Source organism: Hyla sarda, unplaced genomic scaffold (assembly GCF_029499605.1).
Source record: "Hyla sarda isolate aHylSar1 unplaced genomic scaffold, aHylSar1.hap1 scaffold_2796, whole genome shotgun sequence".
Classification (NCBI taxonomy): Eukaryota; Metazoa; Chordata; class Amphibia; order Anura; family Hylidae; genus Hyla; species Hyla sarda.
In genome coordinates this window covers 1-1,215 of record NW_026609500.1, presented here as the reverse complement: position 1 = coordinate 1,215, position 1,215 = coordinate 1, and the positions used below count along the sequence as shown (strand labels likewise).

The window sequence follows — 1,215 nt, the reverse complement described above, 5'->3', positions numbered from 1 at the left end:
AGGCAGCTGCCTATCATGTCATGCCCTACCTGCACAGGTGTGCTGGCTACTCAAATGATCCAATTAAGGAGGCCATTTAGTCAGCAGCAGCAGAAGTCCTGTGCCTGGACGCTCCAACAGGGGCCAGACACAAGCAGAAGCAGAAGCAGCAGAAGCAGCAGCAGCACCACCTTTTGTTTTTTGGCTGCAGCAGCAGCAAGGCCCACAGGGCTGGCTAGCTGGCTAGCCAGCAAGCAGGTAGCAATGAAAGTAGGAATCTTTCTTTTTAACCCTGTAAGGGGGTGGTGCACTGTACCCGAAGATACTGCCATATCGGGTCAATGCATAGGGCGACGGAAGCAAGCTTCGAAATCGGCCCCCGTTCTCAAAAATCCATTTAATATATGGTCCCCAGATAGGGGACGTATCAGATATTAAACTGATAAGAACAGATACTACACTTGATCTTAGCCAAAAGGCCGAGAAGCGATAACCGTGAAAGGGGCGGGCCCAACAAGGTCCCCTTCATGGGCACTATCACTGCTTGCTGTCAGGGAGGCTGCCAGACAATTTTCCATGCACACTCTGGGCTGGGGGGCAGTCAACCACCAGTACACACAGCAGAACCTAAACCCATACCATTATTGCTAAGCAGCAAGACAGGGGCCCATTGCACTCCCACGGGGCCTTTTTAAATGCAATCCATAACCCAGATTTGCCAGGAACCCTTCTTACTCCTCCTACTTGCATGTGACACTGGGCTTAGGATCTGCATAGGAAACACACACACAAGCACACACCTACCTTTGTTGCCTGCAGATGCCTCCTTGGCTGTCCCCAAACGGTATCAAACCAACACCCACGGGAAGCTGTAAGCATAGAGGACATGCCTGCACCCCATTGGACTTACCTGTGTGGGTTAAATCCGGGTTATTTGACAACCTATGGCGGTGATGGTTCTGCTCAGGCAGAGCAGTGCTGATGCTCCTCATAAAGCTGTCGCTGCTGTGAAGGTTCTAGGTGACATCACAAATCCCTATGGTTACATACACAACAAAGCTGGGTTGTTGTTGTTTACACTCTGCAAGGCCTGTGGAAGTGAGTGACATCATAGCACTGTAGTTCTGAGGGTTCAAGATGGATGCAACAATCTCCTGTTGCTTCTATGAAGGCCGTAATAGACGACATCACCAAACAGCTCCATAGTCACATACACAGCAAAGGAGAGATGTTGTT

General features: G+C 50.2%; 1 non-coding gene across 1 annotated transcript; it reads right to left on the bottom strand.

Annotated features, from left to right (window-relative positions):
- Positions 1-279: 279 nt before the first annotated feature.
- On the bottom strand, positions 280-470 carry LOC130326084 (U2 spliceosomal RNA). The gene has a single exon (XR_008870760.1). It is a non-coding gene; the product is annotated as a U2 spliceosomal RNA (small nuclear RNA).
- Between the last annotated feature and the right edge of the window lie 745 nt (positions 471-1,215).